Here is a 24,920-nt window from a genome sequence, read left to right as displayed (position 1 = left end):
CTTTCTCTAAATTTGAGTAAACCCAATGGAGTATGTCATTCGTGGGAATGTTCTCTCTCATCCACTCTAGATAGATAGATAGATAGACAGACAGACAGACAGACAGACAGACAGATAGATAGATAGACAGACAGACAGACAGACAGACAGACAGACAGACAGACAGACAGACAGACAGATAGATAGATAAATAGATAGACTTTACTCATTTTATAACAATTTATACTAATTTTGGCTTGATCAATATTCATCATGTATGTTATTAGAACCGTGTTTATATTTACAGGTGAACTGTGCAATATACTATGAATACTTCCATGCTTCTATAACTCATTTTCAGTAATTCATCTTCAAACTTACCCCTAGCTGTTTAATCTCTTCTCAATATCTTTAAACATTAACATTTCATTAACTTCTTAAAGAAATTTCTTCTGTAGCAATTTGATCAGCTCTAGTCTTGACTTTTGCTCATCCAGTCTGCTGCAGCGCTCTCGTCCTGGGGATTTTCTTTATTTTTTCTTTATGCTGAATTACTTCTTTAGTTGATATATTTTCTGTATTTGTTTACTTTCTTGTTTTGCTGGGCCACTTTCTTCAGTAGCCTCCTATAAAAAGGGTACATTGGAGGTAAATTATTTGAATCCTTGCATATTTGAAAATGCCTTTATTCTACTTTTATATCTGATTTTTAATTTGGCTAGATATAAATTCTTAGTTGGAAATCATTTTCTCTCAGAATTTTTAGTATTGATGTTGAGGTATCCAATGCAATTCAACATTTTTATTCTATTTTGATTCTATGAAATCTTTTCCTCCCCCCCACCCCCTGGAAGCTCACAGAATTGTTTCTTTGTCCCCTGTGTTCTAAAATGTCATGATGATGGAACTTGCTCTGGGTCCATTTTCATCAATCATGAAGGATATTCAGTGGGCCTTTTCTATATCCCATTTTGGAAACTTATGTCATTCTATAAAACATTCTTTAGTTCTTTAATTATTTTTTTCCTCTGTTTTCTCTGTATTATTTTCTAGAACTTTTATTATCCATATATGGCCATCATGACCTGGTACTCTAATTTTCTTATATTTTATACATTTTTAATAATTTTCCATCTACTTTCTGGAAGATTTCCTCAGCTTAATAACCAATGAACTTTTCATTTCTGCTATGATATTTTTAATTTCCAAAAGTCCTTACCTTTCTCCCCAATTATTCCCTTTTTGTAACATATTATTCTTGTTATATAAATGTAATCTCTTCTAGTTTTCTTCTCTCTGTATCGTTTATCTGTTCATATAGGTTGCTTTCTACAAATGCTTGGTGATCATTGATTGTTTGCTTATATTTACAAGATATTAAACACTGACTGGAAACTCTTCATGGATGTGGCTTGTAAACTATGGCCTTCAATAAAGGGTCATGTGACTAGGATGTCTTGCTGAGGAGCCCCCAATATCAGTATCTTTAATCTTTCCTCTTTGGGTGGTCAGATTACCCCTCGAAAAGAATCATTTTATATGATCCTGCTCTCCTGCTTAGAAGATAAAAGCCTTTTTGTCTGTTTTGGGCCTGTAGGAGTAAGAAAGTTGAGAGAAAAGGGCAGATTTCAGCATTTATTATGTAACTTTCGTTTAATCCCCATGATTTTTGTAAGTAGCCTACCATGAATGTGAGATTCCTCCATCTGGATACCTTCTGTTTCACTCTCTCTAGAAAATCTCTAGTTTTTTGCCAGGATGGGTTAGGAAGTCACCTATTTTGTGGAATGGGCAGAGGGGAGGTATGGATCAGTGTTGCATCGGGGATCAACTACTTAAACATGCTTTCAACCAATCTTCCTATGTTAGCCACACCCCCACCCTCACTTCCAGACATGCCATTTGCTGAGCTTTTTTAGATTACTACACTGTAAAACAGGTGCTTCTCAGTTTTTTGTACTGCCAGCTTCGGAATTGTTAGGTTGGCTAATCAGTTCCCAGGCATCTATCTAATTTTTAGCTTCTAAAGTTCTGTTGCTATTGATTCCTCTCTAATTCTCTTTCTCCTAAACACTTTACTATCATTTAAATATAGCATGAGAGGAGTAGAGGTTAAATATGTTCCGCCTGCTGTCTTTTCCCAAAATTCTAACTCGTTTTTAACAGTTAATAATCTATATTCATGTTTTAGATTTAATTGATGCTATCTACTTTAAATTTAAGTTCTATTAATCTTATATTGATTTCTCACTCTTAAGGTAACTTGGCCTCAGGTTAACTCAAAAACACCTATTCAATCTGCACTTGCGTGGTTTTCTCTTTTCTGCCCTACAGTTTCGTTGTACCTCCACCTGTTCTCTCAGACTCTCTTCTGTGCCCTTAATCTCATCACTTCAGCCTCTTCTGTGACCTTCTCCATCCTGGAAACAAACCAAATCCCCTCAGTTTCCACTTCTCTTAGCCTATTTGCTTCTTAAAATGGCCTGTTTGTAAACCTATTTAAATTTTTTAGTTTAAAAAATGAATAAACGAGTTTTTCTCTACCCTTAAGCTTCAGTTCCAGCTTTTATTCTTTTTAGTCTTCCCTTTTTTTTAAAAAAAAAAAAGCTATTCATCTGATTTTTTTACCTTCCATTTTCTCCTTAACGATATTTCACTTCTATACAAGGTTTTTTGAAAATGACTAAACCACCAGCCTCTTCTTGGCCGTAGTCTACTTGACTACTGACTTTCCATTGAAGCTCTTTTCTTGTTTGTTTGTTTGTTTTTCCCTTCTAATTCTTGTCTTGTTTTTGTTTTACTTCTCAGTTTTTTTCCTCATTTCTCCTCTTTCACATACCCTTATATGTGAGCTTCTGCTTTCTTAGGCTGCTAAGAAAATAAAGCAGTTAGAAACATATTAATTTTTGAGAAGCTTTTTATTGATTTAAAAGTGAAGTGATTTTTCATTAAAATTTATTGGAGTGACAATGGTTAGTAAAGTTACATAAGTTTCAAGTGTACAATTCTGTAATACATCATCTATATATCACATTGTGTGTTCACCACCCAGAGTCAGTTCTCCTTCCATCACCATATATTTGATGAAATGATTTTTCAGTAAACATTTATATGACATTAATAAAGTTCAACTTTTAATATTTAGGCAGGTGCTATAAAGGATTATATTAAGATGATGCTTCAGAACGATACACTTAAATTTCTGGTTTTCGCTCACCATTTAAGCATGCTCCAAGCTTGCACAGAAGCAGTCATAGAAAACAAGGTATGTTACCATTTTTTTATATAGTACTTTTAGGATGTAGATTTTTAATAAACTAAACATCAGTTGTCTTATAATTAAGTCTTTTGCCTGCTTTATATGATATATATAAATTATTACTAGATATTTTTCTTGCGGATTATATTGTTACTAATGTGTTGATGATACACTATTAAATTTTTGATGAAATGATTTTTCAGTAAACATTTTTACATATGTACAATTTTTAAGGGATTAGATGATCTGGATTGATCAAAATATGCTGCCTTGATAGGCTATAATGTGAATTCCATTTTTATCACTGCGTATATCCTTTGAGACCGGTATAGGAAGTTAAAAATTAAAATTTTTGTTTACCTGCAAGCCAACCTTAGAATGTGGGTGATGCTGAGGGGAAAGGAAGAATGAATTCAGCCAATTTTTGTGTCCAGCTATTGTCATACCTTTTAAATTCCAGGTAGCATACTCTATAGAACATAGTTATTAAGATTTAGTGTAGGTGAATTTATAACAAATGGCCCAGGCAGTCTGTCAGGTAAGCTGCACCACACCTGCTGGCCTTACTGCATTTCGTTGAGTCTACCTTGCTCCCCAGCAGCCTTATAGCGACAGCATCTTCCATTTTTTCTTTCAAAGTTTAAACCTGTCATCTCCTTTATGTGCAAGTGCCTCTAGAGATGCTCAGAAGCAGCCAGAAATTTCCTGACAAATTGTGTGAGCTTAACATCCGTGTAGCAGCAGAACCACTTGCCTGTGTAGGTAGATTTCTTTCTTTTTTTTAATGGAGGAATAAAACCTTATTTTTTTAACATTTTGTACAGTATAGATTTTTCAAGCACTAGCTAATAGGTTCATTAGCATTACGAAAGAAGTAATTCTAGTATCTCCTTCATTGAAAGAGTTTCATAATATAAAGTACTACTGTACATTAAAAGGTACTATCTCATTGATTATCTTGTAGTGTCTGTAAAACACTTTCTGAAGGAGAGTTAATTAACCTTAGAAATAATTTGTAAATGAGTGGGCAATAATAGTAGATGCATATTATTTTCTTATTCTGATTCCATTATACCTAAAAACTACTGGAATCTATCCCAAGTACAGCGGTCTGTCTCTTTTTCCCACGTCTGCTTTACTGATGTATTTAGCGTCACTGAGAGTTAAAAATATAGGTAGTCATGGTGTTGGAAGTGAATTTCTCTCAAATTTTCCCTAGCCTGACAATGTGTTTTCTTCAGAAAGACCCTCAGAAGATTTTATAATCTCCCTTAATAGATATTAAATGGATCACTGGTCAATTTATATCTGTTTTGTGAGGACATAGAAAGTTACGGGACATTCTATTTAATGATCAACTTGACTATTTTCTTATAAGTGTCTCAACTATTTAAGACTATGTTTTCCATGAAAATGCATATATAAATGAGATTATTTGAAATTGAGGCCTTATACTTGTTTTACAAAGTCGAATAATAAGTTCTTTTTAACTATTCTAACACACACTAATTGCTCCCTTTTCTCAACTTAAATCATTCTTAAAAGACATTGTTTAATGTTTGATGTTTTCCTACTTTTTGTGGATGGGTGTCTTGGTCTCCACCTCGATGGAGAGGACCATAACACACTTTTCTTTTAAATTTAATAATGTGAAAAAAAGAGAACTCAAATGGTACATTTAAAAAGGTATTTTCCCAGTTAATATTTGGCTATTTCAGAAACAGACATACTACTCTTCATGAATTCCTAATACGTGGGCAGAATCCTCTTTTTCCTTTCTCACATGTCTGACTTTACTTTTACTTTAGAACTAGTGATCCTATAACTTGAAAGTTATTCTGATCCATGATTAAATTTGCATGTCAATTTACATAGAATTTTACTGAAGACATTAGCTTAATTTAGTAATGACTTAGGAAACTCCTGCTATATACAAGGCATTATGCTTAACAATGATGGTATGAAGATGGATTAGACATAGTTCATACCCTCAAGGAACTTCAAAGATTAAAAAACAGAAAATTGTTATCAAAAGCTATTAATAAGAAATTTGATTAAGATTATTACTGTATAACATTTACCAACCTGTCATCTTAACCAGTTTCTATTTTATTATACGAATGTAAAAATAAGCTATAAGATATATAAAATGAGATGGATGCATAGAGGCTTGTCCTAATTTTTCCATTTCCTTTGTTAATGCTAGACTCGTTATGTTAGGATAGATGGAAGTGTTCCATCTTCCGAAAGAATACATCTGGTTAATCAGTTTCAAAAGGATCCTGAGACTCGTGTGGCTATCCTAAGCATTCAGGCTGCTGGTCAGGTAAGAAATTTCAGGTCTCAATTTGATAATGAAATGTCTTTGAGATAATAAACAAGCCATTAACCATAATTATAACTTTACATCTGATATCTAGTGTAATAAACATTCATTCTATGTTGGAGCATGTTAGAAAGTGTAATAGAAGGAGATCGTAACACCTCTGACACAAATCTTCCTTAGTTTTCAAGGAAAGAATTTCCTGGAAGAGTATCATTCATTTGATTGTAATACTTTTTCATGCCCATTTCTCCTTCCTTTGAATTTGCATCGAATTTTCCCATCCCTTCTTACAGAAATTTACTTGGTGGTTTTCATCAGTCTGTGAGACAAGGTGGCCTGAGGGATAAGAACTCTTCTGTCTGAGAACTTTTTATGGAGTGCCCCCGGTTTGTCCTCCAGAATTACGTTTGGCTGCATGTAAATGAAAACCCCAATTAAGAATGACTTAAATACATAAAGATTTATTCTCTCACGCAGACAATCCAAGGTTAGCTTGGCAGTTCTACTAAGTCCTTAGTACTAGCCACTCTCGGGCTTTCTGCTTCCTCACTCCGAGCAGGTATCTTACCTAAGAGGCTGGCTAGCGCTCCTCCATCAGGTCTGCGATCCAGTCAGCTGACTGGAGCGAGGCATGCTACATCTCATTGGCAGTTAGTCCCATGACCACAACTAACTTCAAGGGTAGCTGGGAAAAGCACCCTTTATTCTAGGTAGTCATGCTAAAAATCAGGTATCACGTTACAGAAGCATAAGAAAAGACTGGATATTATGGAAGGCAATAACAGTCTCTGTCACACTGTGTGAAAGGGGAACCTTCTGAAACGTTTTTCTACTAACATTCTAAAATATTTTATATAAACGTCTAAGCCAGGATATTTAACACAGGGAAAAGAATTTGAGCATATATATCACCTTGCGTCCAACCTGGTATATGCCATATCTGGCATCTTCTGTGAACCAGGGCCAAAGATCTGCTGTTACCCAGGTAATGAATATATGTATATAAAATTGTATGTAGAGAGCAATTCCACAAGGATGAAGACATTCTGGAACTCACTAGGAATTCTAATCGAAGGGAGGGCTGTCTCAACACTTCCCTCGTGTCGGATTCAACTTCCACTAATCTGAGTTTTATATCTGTTAGAATATTCCAGACATAGACAATAGCATCAAAAAACTTAAAATTCGAAATGGAGTATTCATAGCATGGGACAAGTAAGGAAGGAGGAAGCCAGGTAGGAGAGTTTAGGAGTGGCCTGATAAAAGACTTTGAAATTAAGATTGCACAGGGACTCACATTTTATTCATGCTGTATTCCTGAAGACCTTGTAAATTCAAAACTCACACTAGTATCTTCTAGGAATATAAAGGAAAGTAGAAAAGGCTTTATTCTTGGGGCATTGAGTCTTCCTCCATGGTAGTTTAGTAGTCTCTTAGAGTGATGTTGATCTTGCCAGCATTCTTTCCCTTTTTTCTTGTAAGCTCACATGCTTTTTACACCCCTCTTTAAATGCTTCTTATTTCTCAGCATTATCTCTAACATGTTGTGGCTTTTCCTGTCCTAAATAGCAGCACGGTTTAGCATGATGCCTGTTTGACTCCCTCCATGTTTTTATTACTTCTAAATTCTGTTCCAAAGTGATTGATCATCAGTGAATTTTCAGCTTGAGAACTAGTAACACCATTTAGAGAATGCTAGTACCGTGTTTCCCTGAAAATAAGACCTAACCAGACAATCGGCTCGAATGTGTATTTTGGAGCAAAAATTGATATAAGACCTGGTACTATCACATCACATCATACGGGTCTTATATTAATTTTTGCTCCAAAAGACTCATTAGAGCTGATTGTCTGGCTAGGTCTTATTTTGGGGGAAACACAGTATATAACTATTTTAACACAATCCATTAATTGTGGTTAAAGAACAATGGGCTAGAAAGGACCTCTGGGGGTCATCTGTCCTCTTCCTTGGCTCTAGGCAGAGTTATGTTTAAAGCCTTCCAGACAAATGTGTCTCCATCTTTCCTAGTTTTCTAGAGCTGCAGGACAGATTTCTTTTCTGCTCTAATCTCTCTTCATTTTCTCATATCCTACAGTGTCTTCTAGGCAGACAAGAATCCTATGCTAGTTCTCCAAATTAGGTCATGTCAGCAAAATACGTGATATTGATATGATAGTTTTTAAGATAAACAGTGCTACAGTACTATCCAGTTATGGTACTGACATATGTCATCCATGTGCTGTATAAATATTTATGCTGGTCTAACTTTTGAGAGTAAGTACTTCTTGGGAGGATAGAGGCTACATAAGTTTTAAGTATGTTTGTTATTATCTCCTTAGCTTTGTTACTACATTACTGAGATCTCTTTCTCAGGTGTTTTGTAGTGATAAGAAGTTTAATAATGATAATAAGCATTAAGTAATTATGATAAACACTAAACAAAGGAAATGCACATAAAATAATATTACTGGTAAAAACGTCAATTAGTGAAGGATCTCAGATCATTAGAATTATTTTTCTTCTATGTCATTATTCTTATTGCTTTTAATATTTGTTGACAATATACTGGATGCAAATGAACAGATTCTTTAGATTTAGGCTCAGTGTGATACTCTCCTAGGGAAAAAAAAATCATATAAGTGGTATACATTTTTTAGCCAACTTCCAGCCACTTTCTGGTACATTACAACAACATCTCATTTTTAGAGAAAACCATTTTTAGAGAAATGCCAGTGATTTTTCTATAAAAATGATGAAACCAACCCATAACTTAAATTTTCCTGTCATTTGGGGAATGGCAGCATTCCTTAGTCCCTTAAAAATTTTGCAGAAGGCAGATTGCTTCAAACATAGTTCCATTATGCACCAAGTGCATTTTCTCTTTGCTGTTTTGCCTCAGCGACTTAACACAGACAGGTAGAATCCCACATACAATATGCATTGAGGTATAATGAGGCCACTGCAATAGTCGCTGTATAGCAGGGCCTGGGATATTGTGAGACTGAAGCGTGCATCTTCCTATGCCAGTTCTTTGGTGGAGGAAAGGGTCTCTGGCTCTGAACCAGGCAAGGTCTGTCTCCTGTTCATTAGTAAGGAGATGGTCAGTAATAACACAGTGCAAATAAAACACTAACGTTGTCATTTTAGAGGAGGAGAGACATGGTATGTTAGCTTTGTGGCCATGTTTTCATGGAGGAAGGCTCTGTTAAAGATATAGAAATACCCACTTGAAAAGGAAGAGCCCAGTGAGGATTTGGCAGTGGCAGAAATGTTTAAGCTTGGAATCACAGCAGGAGGGATTTGCCTTAGAGAAGAGAAGAAATATCTCTGTTATAAAAGGAAAGGAAGTGACAATGAGTAAAAGTAAGGAAAAGTAATGGAACTCTCAGATCATGAAGTCTGTTTTCTCTGGGCAGTGGGAAGTTTGAGAGCCAAAAGTCATAGGTTCTGATTTCAAAAAAAGTGGTCCAGGTTGAAGTTGTTTTTGCAGTTTACTGAGGGAAATAGTGTAATAATAAGAACTGCACCTTTTACGGTGTTTACCATGTGCCAAGCACTATTACTAGCATGTTTTATGCACTAACTCATTTAATATTCACCACTTATGGGGTATAGGTACTTTGTATCCCGTTTTTATAAATAGTAAACTATTAGTTTGGTGCAAAAGTAATTGTGGTTTTTGCAATTATTTTTAACCTTTTAAACTGTAATTACTTTTGCACCAACCTAATAAAACAGTCTAAGTGACTTGTTCAAAGACTCTCAGATTGTAAATGATAGAGGCAAGATTTGAACCCAGACAGTCTGGCTCCGAGTACATGCCCTTAGCTATCATTCCCATAGGATAGCTGGATAAATTGAATAGTTGTTAGTGACTATGGATTTAAATGTGTGCCTATTTCCCTATTCATGATTTTTCAGCATCCCTGCACAGGCATGGAGAAGATTCCAAATTTTACAGTCTGAATGTTCTATGTGTTATAATTTTTAACACTCAAGTAAGGTTTATTCCTGCTTATCTTTAGTAACACGAAGTTAATTACCTTATTGACATAACCAGTGGATGGAGTTTGGAAAGAAATTGAGAATGTTTTTAAAAATTGAATTTCATTTTAAAAGAATTAAATTAGCTGTTTTGATCAATGACTTTTATGACCAGACTTCCATTAAATCAAGTTTCATGGAAACAATTTTTTTAAAGTCCATAAAACTATTGGCTTCACTTTGTAACTTTCTCTAAATTTGAGTAAACCCAATGGAGTATGTCATTCGTGGGAATGTTCTCTCTCATCCACTCTAGATAGATAGATAGATAATATATATAGAAAATATATATATATAGATATATATGTGTGTATATATATATATAGAGAGAGAGAGAGAATAACCTTCTTTCCCACATATTGTCTAGTTGAAAAAATAGTAACAGCAAAAAGAAAGTTGACTGTAGGAGCTGTGGCATTTATGAAGTCCAATTTTTTTCTTATCCAAAACCTCTTGTCCCTGAATATGCTAAAGCACTGGTTTCGTGAAGCTGACACACCTTAAATTAGATATTTACTTAATATATCTTTTAGAATTTAAACCGCTCTGTAAACATTATGTAACTAGTCTGCCAATAGCTAATGAGAAGGATGAGAGGATAGTCTCACTGTCATGGATGGAGACATACAAATGTCTGTCACTGCTCATATCACTTTGTGCTATTGTTAGGCATTTGTCTTATTTACCTTTATGACTTCATTCACTCAGTAGTAATAATGAACAGGTACTGAGTGGTTGTTCCATGCAGCCACTGTGGTGAGCCTTTAACAGTCATGATGTTTACCCTTCACAGCTACACTGTGACACTTTCCATGTCCCACTAAAGCTCATGAAGGTTAAATAATCTGCCCACAGCCAGGAAGTGGCAGAGTTGGGATTTGAACCCAGGCGTTTCTTCTCTAAAGTCTAGCTTCATAGCCTTGCCAAACTATACTAGATGCATTAAAGTTAGCTCATTTTGGGCCCTCGATTATTTGTGGAATGAATAGAACATTGAAACACTTCAATTTGGCTTAGCCAGTGGTTATGGGATATGTACTATGTACGAGGCATTCAAAAATGATCTGTTTTATATATATATATATAGATAGATAATATATATAGAAAATATATATATAGATAGATAATGTAGATAGATAGATAGATAATATATATAGAAAATATATATATATAGATATATATGTGTGTATATATATATATATATACACATATATATGATATTTTATATATATATATATATATACACATATATATGATATTTTATATATATATGTGTATATATATATATATACACATATATATGATATTTTATATATATATGTGTATATATATATATAGATAGATAATGTAGATAGATAGACAGACAGACAGATAGATATAGATTAGAGTATCCAAAGAGAAACTTGGTGCATAAGTGATTCATAGGTGAGCAAAAGAAGACTCTAATTCAGCATGAGTAACAAGTCCAGCTCCTGCTGAGGACAAGTCTTCCTGCTTGATTTCTCTTCTTTAGGTCTCAGTAAGCCAGAGCTGCTTCCATTTTGTTACTTCAGACAGTAGTTCTCTTTCCATTTTGGAACAGATCTCCAGATAGTTCCCAAATTCAGCTGCACTGTAGTCGCCGCTTTCCCTTACTAATTGTTTTCTTGCTGTGGGCTCTGAGTTCAGTATCTCTCAGTTTTCCTTTCTCCTCGTTAGCCTCTCCCTGGTTGTCCAACCTGCCTTACCATCCCTCAGTACCCATGGCTTTGACCTGGCTCACACTGCTGCCTTTGCTCTATTGTAACCATAGCCAAGTCCCTGGCCTGCCATCCTCAGGGCCTTCTAGAACATCCTTCACCCAAAGCAAACTTACATTTCAAATACCCACATTGGTATTAAAAATATACCAGGGGTGCCAAAAAAAATGTATACAAGTGGACATTTTGGTCAACATTGTTCAAGCAGTAGCTCCCCATAATCCAGAGTATCTGGACGCTGATGGTAACCACTTTGAGCACCTCTTGTTTGCAGAGGTCAAACATGACTTGTATTCATCTTTTGTGATCGATATATATTGTGCATCACAATTTTAATACAGTTTTCCTTTCTTAAAATGTGTACACATTTTTTTTTGGCACCCTCTGTATAGGTTGGTTGCTGGCATGGTGCAAAAAAAAAGTGTGTAGTTGGGAAGGAGAGCTCTTCAGCACAACTATGAAATTTTAAAATAGGCCCTCAAAATTCTAAAACAAACTTTGCATTTTTATTAAATGCCAACATTGTATGAAACATTTGTTTTGTTATGGGGTAAAAAGTGCAAATAAGAAATTATCATATATATATGACATTTTGTGTATATATATATATATAAATATTTATTAAAATGATATGAAATGCAAATCAAAGCCTCAGTGAGATACCACTTCACAGCCAGTAGGATGAATAAAATTAAGAAGACAGACAGCAAGTGTTGACAGAGACATAGAGAAATTGGAACCCTTGAACTGGTGTGAATGTAAACTGGTCCAGCTGCTTTGGAAAACAGTCTGGCACTTCCTCAGATGATTAAACATTTGACCTGAATTACCATATGACCTAGCCATTCAACTCTTAGGTGTACACCTAAGAAAAATGAAAACATATGTCCACACAAAAACTTGTGTATGAATGTTCATAGCAGCATCATTCAGAGGAGCCAAAAGTTGGAAACAACCAAAATGGCTATCAACAAGATAAATGAATAAATAAAATGTGGTATATCCACACAATGGAATATTTTTCAGCCTTAGAAAGGAATGAAGTACTGATACACGCTACAACATAGATGAACCTTGAAAACATTAGGCTAAGTGAAAGAAGCCAGTCTCAAAAGTTACGCACATCATGATGCCATTTTTATAACATTTTCAAAACAATAAAATTATAGTGATAGAAAATATTATTATACCAATGTCATTTTCCTGGTGTTGATATTGTAATATGATTATATAAGAAATTATCATTGCAGGAGGCTAGGTTAAGGATACATAGGGACTCTATATTATTTTTGCAACCTCTGGTGTGTCTAAAATTATTTCAAAATAAAAAGTTTTAAAATGTATATACAGTGGATACAATAAAGCAATCCAATGACAGAAAAAATTCAAAAATTCTGAATCCGGAAGAGGGTAGAAAAAGGAACAAAACATTGTTTAGAGATTGTAAAGCAAATTTAAATACATGACAAGATAGGTCATGTTCATGAATCAAAAGATTGAATATTATTAAGGTGCCAGTTCGCTGTAAATTAATGTATATAGTCAGTGCAATGATAATCAAATCCCTGTAGTCCTTTTTGTAGAAATTGGCAAGCTGAATATAAAATTTATGAGGCAACACAAAGGACTTAGTACAGCCAAAACAATTCTGAACAAAGTTGGAAGACTCACACATGTGATGTAAATACTATACAGTTACAGTAATCAAGACTTTGTGGTATTGGCATGAGGGGAGACATTTATATTAATGAACCAGAAAAGAGAGGCCAGAAATAGACCTTTACATAGATTGTCAGTAGATATTAGGAAAGGGGATAATTATCAATGGGAAATGATAGTTTTTCCAACAAATAGTATTAGGACAGTTGGATATCTAAGGATAACACAAAAAAACCTTAACCATTATCTCACATCATACATAAAAATTAACTTGAAGTGGGTCAAAGACATAAATATGGCTAACTTATAAAACTTTTTTTAGCATGCATACATAAATATATTCCCAACCTTTGGTAGGAACTTTTTTTAGATAGGATACAAAGAGCATATACTTTTTTTTATTATTATTAAACTTATTGAAATAATATGGGTTAATAACATTATATAAATTTCATGTGTACCACATAATTTGACATCAGAAAAAGCACATCCTTTAAAGGGAAAAAATGGGACTGAAAACTAAGACTTAACAGTGTTTAAATAAAGTATGATGTACGAAAGATACTGTTACGAAAATGCAAATGCAAAATACAGATTAGAAGAAAATATTTTCAATACATTCACCCTGCTCTGTTTTCCCATATCATAATTTTTTATCATAATTTTTGGTTTGATTAGTGTTCATTGTTCACAGTATAATGACTGTGTTAAACATTTCACAGTTGAGCTATAATTACATTTCTTTGACAACTATTGTTTTTCCTAGAGTTAATAGCTATCTTGTTTTTTGTTTGTTTGATTGCTTGCTAGGTTTTCTTTTTACTTAGTACTGAGTACAGAATGCTTGCTTAAGGAAAAAGAATGCATATGAGAACCTTTTAGATAGTAGTTTCCTGTCTGTGGTAAGAAACCCTTGTTGGAAATCAGGATAGTAGGTACGTAATTTCTAGGATCCTTGAAGGAATTGAAAAAGATAAAAAGTCAGTTGTCCCCAGATTGGAACATTTTCCCAAAGACTAGTGGCAGCAGCAGACCAGTCCTTGCCAACCCAATTCCCTAGTTTTGAGTCATTTTTCATTTCCTCCGTATTAGGTGTTAGAACCTCTATCCTCAACTACCTACATAAATTGGAACTATGTATATTTTCTATTCCTTGGCTGCAGCCAGAAATAATTAGTTCATGGCATTGCTGAGTTGGATTCTTCACACGTTTTCCCCAGAAACATTATTGATATCCAGTTAGCGTCTATGGTAACTAAATAATATAGTTTAGCTACATTTCATATAGTTTAGCTACATTATGGATGAAATAGACTTTGCGGAAGGTAGCTAATTATTGACCACGTTTAATATTGTTTTTGTGAGAAACTGTTTTAGAGTTCTCCTAAAGCAGTTTGTAAAGGAACTTCTGAAATACCACAGATTACAAATTGGCTACTATGTTGTACGCAAACTAGCATTGAAGCTTCCTTTCTTGGCTAAGTGTTTCCCTGACTAATTCAACAGATACTAATTCAATTGCTACTATGTGGCAAGGATCATGCTTGGTGCTAGGGAGACATGGTGAACAAGATACAGTTTGAATCTGTTGGCAAAGACAGCACAATAAATGTTTAGCGAGGGTAGAGTATATTTAGTGCTTCAAACAGTGGAAGCACACTAGAGAAGACACCTGGGCTATTCTGGGGGGAGAGGGAGGGTCCGGAAAGACATCCCAAGGAATGGGACAGAAGATGCAGCCAACCAAAAGGGAGGGGAACGAGATAGGAAGGGGTTGGGGCTGATGGAGTATATTTCATACAGATGAATAGTTTTTGCAAATTCACAAAGAAATGGCATATTTTGGAAACCCAAAGTAGGTCATCATGGCTAAAGCATAGCGTTTCAGGGAGGAATTCTGAGAGCGATTAGGCTGGAGATCACAGTGAGCAGTAACCATATCATGAAGGTCACAGTTCATAGTTCGTAGTTTATCCTCGGGGGCCTGAGTAATCAGGTAGAGTAGAGTAAAATGACCAGATGTGTGCTTTAGGAAGAGAACTACAGTGTAGCTCTGTAGCGAATACACTGGAAGAAACAAGCCCGTAGGCAGGGAATCCAGTTGGGATGGCGCACTGGTAATCCACATCACTGTACCACATCTTAACTGGAAAGAAAGGAATAATTCAAGAGTTATGAAGAGTAAATCATTGGCTACTAGTACCTGACTGAGTATGGAGGGGAGGGAAAAAGTAGAATCTAGATTTCTTGCTTGGTCAACTGGGGTGATGCCTGCGCCATTCATTGAGACTGAGAAGAACAGGAGCTGCAGTACGTGCACAGTGAGGATCGGTGCCGCTCAGCGAGGCCCAGCTGGTAGGTGATGCAAGGTTGCTTTGTACTCTGCAGCATCATGTTAGAAATACTTTTCCCTTTATTGAATCATTTGAACGATTATGTTGAGGAACTGAAAGATAAGTATAACCCATGATAGTTTATCTCAATTTGAAAATCTGGATAAGAGTAAGAAGATTTTTAAAGAAAATAATGAGTTTTCAAGTAAATGTGTGAGTATATAGTAAATATGTGAATACATCTGTGTAGAATATATAGTTACTTATAGGATATCCTCTTTTGGGGGCATATACCTTTATTATTTGTGGACGTTAATTTTTAAAGATTTGTAACTACATAATTAATGTGTAAAGTGTGAAATCTTTTTCTCGTCAGCTCTTCTGAGGAAGCAAATACTTTCCTCATCCATTTACCATGTTTTCCCGAAAATAAGACCAGGTCTTGTATTAATTTTTGCTCCAAAAGACTCATCAGGACTTACGTTCAGGGGCTGTCACCCTGAAAAATCATGCTAGGGCCTGTTCTCCAGTTAGGTCTTATTTTGGGGGAAACACAGTATATAACTATTTTAACACAATCCATTAATTGTGGTTAAAGAACAATGGGCTAGAAAGGACCTCTGGGGGTCATCTGTCCTCTTCCTTGGCTCTAGGCAGAGTTATGTTTAAAGCCTTCCAGACAAATGTGTCTCCATCTTTCCTAGTTTTCTAGAGCTGCAGGACAGATTTCTTTTCTGCTCTAATCTCTCTTCATTTTCTCATATCCTACAGTGTCTTCTAGGCAGACAAGAATCCTATGCTAGTTCTCCAAATTAGGTCATGTCAGCAAAATACGTGATATTGATATGATAGTTTTTAAGATAAACAGTGCTACAGTACTATCCAGTTATGGTACTGACATATGTCATCCATGTGCTGTATAAATATTTATGCTGGTCTAACTTTTGAGAGTAAGTACTTCTTGGGAGGATAGAGGCTACATAAGTTTTAAGTATGTTTGTTATTATCTCCTTAGTTTTGTTACTACATTACTGAGATCTCTTTCTCAGGTGTTTTGTAGTGATAAGAAGTTTAATAATGATAATAAGCAGTAAGTAATTATGATAAACACTAAACAAAGGAAATGCACATAAAATAATATTACTGGTAAAAACGTCAATTAGTGAAGGATCTCAGATCATTAGAATTATTTTTCTTCTATGTCATTATTCTTATTGCTTTTAATATTTGTTGACAATATACTGGATGCAAATGAACAGATTCTTTAGATTTAGGCTCAGTGTGATACTCTCCTAGGGAAAAAAAAATCATATAAGTGGTATACATTTTTTAGCCAACTTCCAGCCACTTTCTGGTACATTACAACAACATCTCATTTTTAGAGAAAACCATTTTTAGAGAAATGCCAGTGATTTTTCTATAAAAATGATGAAACCAACCCATAACTTAAATTTTCCTGTCATTTGGGGAATGGCAGCATTCCTTAGTCCCTTAAAAAATTTGCAGAAGGCAGATTGCTTCAAACATAGTTCCATTATGCACCAAGTGCATTTTCTCTTTGCTGTTTTGCCTCAGCGACTTAACACAGACAGGTAGAATCCCACATACAATATGCATTGAGGTATAATGAGGCCACTGCAATAGTCGCTGTATAGCAGGGCCTGGGATATTGTGAGACTGAAGCGTGCATCTTCCTATGCCAGTTCTTTGGTGGAGGAAAGGGTCTCTGGCTCTGAACCAGGCAAGGTCTGTCTCCTGTTCATTAGTAAGGAGATGGTCAGTAATAACACAGTGCAAATAAAACACTAACGTTGTCATTTTAGAGGAGGAGAGACATGGTATGTTAGCTTTGTGGCCATGTTTTCATGGAGGAAGGCTCTGTTAAAGATATAGAAATACCCACTTGAAAAGGAAGAGCCCAGTGAGGATTTGGCAGTGGCAGAAATGTTTAAGCTTGGAATCACAGCAGGAGGGATTTGCCTTAGAGAAGAGAAGAAATATCTCTGTTATAAAAGGAAAGGAAGTGACAATGAGTAAAAGTAAGGAAAAGTAATGGAACTCTCAGATCATGAAGTCTGTTTTCTCTGGGCAGTGGGAAGTTTGAGAGCCAAAAGTCATAGGTTCTGATTTCAAAAAAAGTGGTCCAGGTTGAAGTTGTTTTTGCAGTTTACTGAGGGAAATAGTGTAATAATAAGAACTGCACCTTTTACGGTGTTTACCATGTGCCAAGCACTATTACTAGCATGTTTTATGCACTAACTCATTTAATATTCACCACTTATGGGGTATAGGTACTTTGTATCCCCTTTTTATAAATAGTAAACTATTAGTTTGGTGCAAAAGTAATTGTGGTTTTTGCAATTATTTTTAACCTTTTAAACTGTAATTACTTTTGCACCAACCTAATAAAACAGTCTAAGTGACTTGTTCAAAGACTCTCAGATTGTAAATGATAGAGGCAAGATTTGAACCCAGACAGTCTGGCTCCGAGTACATGCCCTTAGCTATCATTCCCATAGGATAGCTGGATAAATTGAATAGTTGTTAGTGACTATGGATTTAAATGTGTGCCTATTTCCCTATTCATGATTTTTCAGCATCCCTGCACAGGCATGGAGAAGATTCCAAATTTTACAGTCTGAATGTTCTATGTGTTATAATTTTTAACACTCAAGTAAGGTTTATTCCTGCTTATCTTTAGTAACACGAAGTTAATTACCTTATTGACATAACCAGTGGATGGAGTTTGGAAAGAAATTGAGAATGTTTTTAAAAATTGAATTTCATTTTAAAAGAATTAAATTAGCTGTTTTGATCAATGACTTTTATGACCAGACTTCCATTAAATCAAGTTTCATGGAAACAATTTTTTTAAAGTCCATAAAACTATTGGCTTCACTTTGTAACTTTCTCTAAATTTGAGTAAACCCAATGGAGTATGTCATTCGTGGGAATGTTCTCTCTCATCCACTCTAGATAGATAGATAGACAGACAGACAGACAGACAGACAGACAGACAGATAGATAGATACAAATTATATTAGATTAGGCAGAATAATTACTTTATTATGTCTTGTTCCAAAAAATTTTCTGGGAAGATTTAGGATCCCAGTTTCTTTTGTAAAATTGTCTTGGTTAAGGCATTAAACTGGAATTCCTCTCTTTGCACTGTATTGTAAACCTTCTGCTTCTCAGGGTAAAATGGCTGCTTGTGGAACTTGGTCAATGTCAAAACATTAGATGTAATAAAAAATTTCTATTTACCGATATATTCATAAACATGCCTAAAGATAAGAAAATAACACTTCCAGTAGTTCTCCCAAACCATCTGTGGAAGTAAAACTGTTGTTTTCTGTGGGAAAATTTTGGCATGGGGCTCGTGAAAATGCCCAAAATACTGACATTATAGAATGGAACTACCCAATCTTTCCCTAAACTACCGGGGTAGAAAGTATTTTTTCAGGTTGATGAAATGGTTTCTAAATTTTAAAGACCCATGGACAGAAGGGAAAGGACGGTAGAAAACAAATTCCTACCCTTTCTCTTGTGTTGGTCTGAGGGCAAGGGCAGGCCAGGGGATGCCCTTGGTACTTTCCTTTCCTCATTACAATAATGTTAAAGGATAAAAGGATAAAGATAAAGAATCCACTATCACAAATAAATAAATTAATAAGAAACAGTATAAGGTGAATTAGATAAGTGAATAAAAACCAGAAGGGCAGGGAGGATATCAACTGATTAATGGGCAAATAACATGTGGTATATCTATGGGATGTTATTTGGCAATAGAAAAGAAATTAAATACTGATACATGCTACAACATGAATTGAAAACATCATGCTAATAAAGAAGCCAGTAACAAAAGACCATTTTATGATTCCATTTATATGAAATGTCCAAAATAGTCCAATCCTCAGAGATAAAATAGATTAGTATTTGCCTAGAGCGAGAGGTGATGCAGGGACCTGGGGTGGGGAGGTGACACCTAAGAGGTGAAGGGTTACTTTTTAGGATAATAAAAATATTCTAAAATTGCTTGTGGTGATGGATATACAACTTGGTGAATATACTAAAGGCTAAATTGAATTGTGCATTTTAAATGGGTGAATTTTGTGGTCTGAATTATATCTCAGTAAAGCTGTTGGGTTTTTGTTGTTGTTGTTGTTTTTAAGAACCCAGGTTCTTCTGTCTTTCTGCTTTGGTTGACCTAGTTCATCACTTGTCCTCAGCTGCTTCCATAGTAGCCCTAAGATGGCTACTGTAATTCCTGTATCAAGTGCAGGCTGTAATGTCCACAGCGAGGCAAAGCTTTCCTAATAGTCCCTTTGTCAGCCCCCAGCAGCCTTCTCACATTTCTTATTAGTCCCGTGCAGGGGAATGGAAGTGCTGGGCTTGCTTAGACCACTCACAGTTCACCTCTTGTTGATTGAGAAGGGCTTGAAGAGCATGTGGCCACCAGATATCTGAACAAAACTGCCATTTTGTCTGGTGTCTGAGGACTTCAGAACTCAGAGAAGCTTCTTTAGGGCTCACACTCCCTATAAAATCTAGAATTTATAGCTGTTAAAGAAAAAATTATTCTGACCCTTGTTAAAATGGTAAGGACGACTTGATTCAAGATCATTGCAATAGGAATCAATTCTATTGCAATTGAGGAGAGAGATCGCTCGAGTCTGAATACAAGGACAGGTGAGGATTTAGAGCAAACCAGCCGGATGAGGGGGTTGGTGGATTGAAAATTACTAAGAAGAAACACCGAGGGTAGGGGGATTCTTACTAAACTGACCTAACAGGATTTTTGCTAAAGACAGGTCCACAACTTAGACGTCACAGGTGGGGCATGAGGAAGTTGATCGGATATCAAGGGTTCATCAGGTCTCAAGGGTGGGGGCATGCTCGGTAACTGACTTAGCAAGAATCTTGCTGAGACTGGACAATGCACGCCTGGCAAGAACAGGACAGACTCAGAAGGCCCAGCTTAAGGCCTGCTCTAGCAGGGAGCTCAGAGAAGCTTCACTAAAGTTTGATCAAGGAGCGAGTCTTTTCATAGCTCAGGTTTAATCTCTTTTCATTTTTTCTTTCTCCCTCTTATTTGACTGAAAGCTGACAATTTAAAATCAAGTAACTTTCAACCGGCCTTTCATTAAATGTAGGTTTTTCTTTATCAACTGATAAAGAAATGATGTGCACCACATCACTGGAAAAAACCTAAGAAACAAATTTTACAACATATTCTCTTCATTTCTGCATTTCTTTAAATGAGATGTAGCAGGCAGTCTTCATTAATTGTTTAAATTAGACCTTTGACTAACGGACACATTACTAACAGTCCAACTTCAGTAAAACTAGAATTGTGAATACATGGAATTTCTGCAACTTCTACAAAACCTGAACCAGTATAACCTGGTCATGAATAGGACCTGCCATTCCACATAATATGCATTTAAGATAGTTTGAAAGCAAATTTCTGCTCAGATAACTTAAAATATGACAGTGCAGTGACAATTTTAATTAGAATAAAATCAGAATAGTTAAAGTGCATGTGTAGTACATTTTAGAATGCAAGCCTATGCAATCCCCAACCTAAGAACCTAAGAGAATCGGAAGTGTCATTTGTTACATAGTTATTTTGGTTCTCCAAATACATTTTTCTCTTGGGGAGCAATATCACAATGATAGTTAAGTTTACTAGGTTAGTCCCAAGAGACTTTTTAGTTCATTATTCAATTGAACTTTAAAATTATAATAGTAACCATAAGCCTTTCTGAGCCAGTGATTGCAAGGAGTCGGGAGTAGGGACCATGAGCTTTGGCATCAGCAGTTTCTGGCTGTAACAAGGAGGGGGTGATATCAGTAGAGGGGATTCTAGAAGACATGGTTAGGTTAGAGAGGTGGGGAATGCATCTAAGGCTGCCGGTACAGTGATTACACAGTCTGCAATGGATGGGAAATGAATGTACCTTAAAAATACTCCAACTTGACATGTAATTTTTGAAAGACTTATCACAGTAAATACAGCTCTTTAGGCAAACATGCAGTTTATTAAAGTGGTTCAGTTACTATGGCAACGTATCCGGAATTTATAGCTCCTTATTTTGAGAGGGCTTCGTTTCCACTTTCTGAGGCACTGAAATCCAAGGCTAAAGTTCTTAACAGCCTCTAGTCTCATTGTATGATGAATTGCTGTTGTTTAGAAAATTTAGACACACAAAATGTAGCTTGCAGAATCAGTCTTGTGACTTTATAGTCATATGTATGAATTTTAAATAGGTATTTTTAAATTTTGAAACACCCCTGTTTAAATTTTTTTATTATTATTGTTACAAAAGCTCTATATGGTCACAGTTTAATGAGGAGAAATAGCCGTTTCAAAACGTAACAGTTCCCTAAACTTAACTCCCCAGAAGTAACCACTTTCCATTCTTTCAGCTGATTTTTTTAGTATTTACTTCAAACCTCTCAGCATTGTGTTTGTCTTGCTTTTTTTGTTTGTATTACTGCTTGCTTTGTATTTTAACTGTCATCAATTGGCTTCCCAATATGAAAGATAAAAGTTGAGTTCTTTCACTCCTCCGGCCACCCTCACACCCAGATTTTTCCCGTAGTCCCATTCTCCCAACAAAGTGGCAGGCAGGTAGGTAGGTAGATAGGTAGGCAGGTACGTAGGTAGGTATGTAGGTAGACGCATGAATGGATGGATAGAGAGACAGACACACAGACAGATAGATAGATAAATAGATAGACTTTACTCATTTTATAACAATTTATACTAATTTTGGCTTGATCAATATTCATAATGTATGTTATTAGAACCGTGTTTATATTTACAGGTGAACTGTGCAATATACTATGAATACTTCCATGCTTCTATAACTCATTTTCAGTAATTCATCTTCAAACTTACCCCTAGCTGTTTAATCTCTTCTCAATATCTTTAAACATTAACATTTCATTAACTTCTTAAAGAAATTTCTTCTGTAGCAATTTGATCAGCTCTAGTCTTGACTTTTGCTCATCCAGTCTGCTGCAGCGCTCTCGTCCTGGGGATTTTCTTTATTTTTTCTTTATGCTGAATTACTTCTTTAGTTGATATATTTTCTGTATTTGTTTACTTTCTTGTTTTGCTGGGCCACTTTCTTCAGTAGCCGCCTATAAAAAGGGTACATTGGAGGTAAATTATTTGAATCCCTGCATATTTGAAAATGCCTTTATTCTACTTTTATATCTGATTTTTAATTTGGCTAGATATAAATTCTTAGTTGGAAATCATTTTCTCTCAGAATTTTTAGTATTGATGTTGAGGTATCCAATGCAATTCAACATTTTTATTCTATTTTGATTCTATGAAATCTTTTCCTCCCCCCCACCCCCTGGAAGCTCACAAAATTGTTTCTTTGTCCCCTGTGTTCTAAAATGTCATGATGATGGAACTTGCTCTGGGTCCATTTTCATCAATCATGAAGGATATTCAGTGGGCCTTTTCTATATCCCATTTTGGAAACTTATGTCATTCTATAAAACATTCTTTAGTTCTTTAATTATTTTTTTCCTCTGTTTTCTCTGTATTATTTTCTAGAACTTTTATTATCCATATATGGCCATCATGACCTGGTACTCTAATTTTCTTATATTTTATACATTTTTAATAATTTTCCATCTACTTTCTGGAAGATTTCCTCAGCTTAATAACCAATGAACTTTTCATTTCTGCTATGATATTTTTAATTTCCAAGAGTCCTTACCTTTCTCCCCAATTATTCCCTTTTTGTAACATATTATTCTTGTTATATAAATGTAATCTCTTCTAGTTTTCTTCTCTCTGTATCGTTTATCTGTTCATATAGGTTGCTTTCTACAAATGCTTGGTGATCATTGATTGTTTGCTTATATTTACAAGATATTAAACACTGACTGGAAACTCTTCATGGATGTGGCTTGTAAACTATGGCCTTCAATAAAGGGTCATGTGACTAGGATGTCTTGCTGAGGAGCCCCCAATATCAGTATCTTTAATCTTTCCTCTTTGGGTGGTCAGATTACCCCTCGAAAAGAATCATTTTATATGATCCTGCTCTCCTGCTTAGAAGATAAAAGCCTTTTTGTCTGTTTTGGGCCTGTAGGAGTAAGAAAGTTGAGAGAAAAGGGCAGATTTCAGCATTTATTATGTAACTTTCGTTTAATCCCCATGATTTTTGTAAGTAGCCTACCATGAATGTGAGATTCCTCCATCTGGATACCTTCTGTTTCACTCTCTCTAGAAAATCTCTAGTTTTTTGCCAGGATGGGTTAGGAAGTCACCTATTTTGTGGAATGGGCAGAGGGGAGGTATGGATCAGTGTTGCATCGGGGATCAACTACTTAAACATGCTTTCAACCAATCTTCCTATGTTAGCCACACCCCCACCCTCACTTCCAGACATGCCATTTGCTGAGCTTTTTTAGATTACTACACTGTAAAACAGGTGCTTCTCAGTTTTTTGTACTGCCAGCTTCGGAATTGTTAGGTTGGCTAATCAGTTCCCAGGCATCTATCTAATTTTTAGCTTCTAAAGTTCTGTTGCTATTGATTCCTCTCTAATTCTCTTTCTCCCTAAACACTTTACTATCATTTAAATATAGCATGAGAGGGAGTAGAGGTTAAATATGTTCCGCCTGCTGTCTTTTCCCAAAATTCTAACTCGTTTTTAACAGTTAATAATCTATATTCATGTTTTAGATTTAATTGATGCTATCTACTTTAAATTTAAGTTCTATTAATCTTATATTGATTTCTCACTCTTAAGGTAACTTGGCCTCAGGTTAACTCAAAAACACCTATTCAATCTGCACTTGCGTGGTTTTCTCTTTTCTGCCCTACAGTTTCGTTGTACCTCCACCTGTTCTCTCAGACTCTCTTCTGTGCCCTTAATCTCATCACTTCAGCCTCTTCTGTGACCTTCTCCATCCTGGAAACAAACCAAATCCCCTCAGTTTCCACTTCTCTTAGCCTATTTGCTTCTTAAAATGGCCTGTTTGTAAACCTATTTAAATTTTTTAGTTTAAAAAATGAATAAACGAGTTTTTCTCTACCCTTAAGCTTCAGTTCCAGCTTTTATTCTTTTTAGTCTTCCCTTTTTTTTAAAAAAAAAAAAGCTATTCATCTGATTTTTTTACCTTCCATTTTCTCCTTAACGATATTTCACTTCTATACAAGGTTTTTTGAAAATGACTAAACCACCAGCCTCTTCTTGGCCGTAGTCTACTTGACTACTGACTTTCCATTGAAGCTCTTTTCTTGTTTGTTTGTTTGTTTTTCCCTTCTAATTCTTGTCTTGTTTTTGTTTTACTTCTCAGTTTTTTTCCTCATTTCTCCCTCTTTCACATACCCTTATATGTGAGCTTCTGCTTTCTTAGGCTGCTAAGAAAATAAAGCAGTTAGAAACATATTAATTTTTGAGAAGCTTTTTATTGATTTAAAAGTGAAGTGATTTTTCATTAAAATTTATTGGAGTGACAATGGTTAGTAAAGTTACATAAGTTTCAAGTGTACAATTCTGTAATACATCATCTATATATCACATTGTGTGTTCACCACCCAGAG

At 35.3% G+C, this 24,920-nt stretch overlaps 1 long non-coding RNA gene across 1 annotated transcript in view; it reads right to left on the bottom strand.

Annotated features, from left to right (window-relative positions):
* Positions 1–22,204: 22,204 nt before the first annotated feature.
* The window catches only part of LOC141572205 (uncharacterized), a 67,292-nt gene continuing 64,576 nt past the window's right edge, over positions 22,205–24,920 (bottom strand). Inside the window, exon 3 of the long non-coding RNA XR_012497440.1 lies at positions 22,205–22,489. This is a non-coding gene — a long non-coding RNA (uncharacterized LOC141572205). The remainder of the gene's footprint in view (positions 22,490–24,920) is intronic.

This window comes from Rhinolophus sinicus, linkage group LG01 (genome assembly GCF_036562045.2).
Source record: "Rhinolophus sinicus isolate RSC01 linkage group LG01, ASM3656204v1, whole genome shotgun sequence".
Classification (NCBI taxonomy): domain Eukaryota; kingdom Metazoa; phylum Chordata; class Mammalia; order Chiroptera; family Rhinolophidae; genus Rhinolophus; species Rhinolophus sinicus.
This window is presented reverse-complemented; position numbering and strand designations above follow the sequence as displayed.